The sequence below is a fragment of the Frankliniella occidentalis genome, unplaced genomic scaffold, assembly GCF_000697945.3.
Source record: "Frankliniella occidentalis isolate FOCC.00 unplaced genomic scaffold, Focc_3.1 Scaffold769, whole genome shotgun sequence".
In the NCBI taxonomy this organism is placed as follows: domain Eukaryota; kingdom Metazoa; phylum Arthropoda; class Insecta; order Thysanoptera; family Thripidae; genus Frankliniella; species Frankliniella occidentalis.
In genome coordinates this window covers 37,202-37,606 of record NW_026267878.1, presented here as the reverse complement: position 1 = coordinate 37,606, position 405 = coordinate 37,202, and positions in this window count along the sequence as shown.

Below are 405 nucleotides of genomic sequence, written 5' to 3'. Positions count from 1 at the left end.
CCAGTTCTTAACTTTTGACAATGCAAGTGTACAGTATCACAGCCAGTTGTCCGGTAGGTTGCTGTGTTTCACACCGAGAAAAATTAACCCTACCTTAACAGACCAGATATTACTAATATTCCCTCGAGCAAGTACTGCAGGGACAGTGGCGAATGTCACTATGAGTGACACAGCAGCACAACGGTTTAGAATTGGGCAACACTTTAGCGAACTGGACGTTGTGCTCAGGTTAACTCTCAACAACACGCCGTTTGTCAGCTGCCGTCTGCTTCCCGCTCTGTTTACATTGGCCGGCGGTCTGGTCGGCCGCACAAGGCGGTGGGCGCGGCGCGCGTCAAGACGATGCCTACCACCCGCACTCGGCCACCTGCAGAACCGCAGCCCACGCGTTGGCCGGACGCCGAT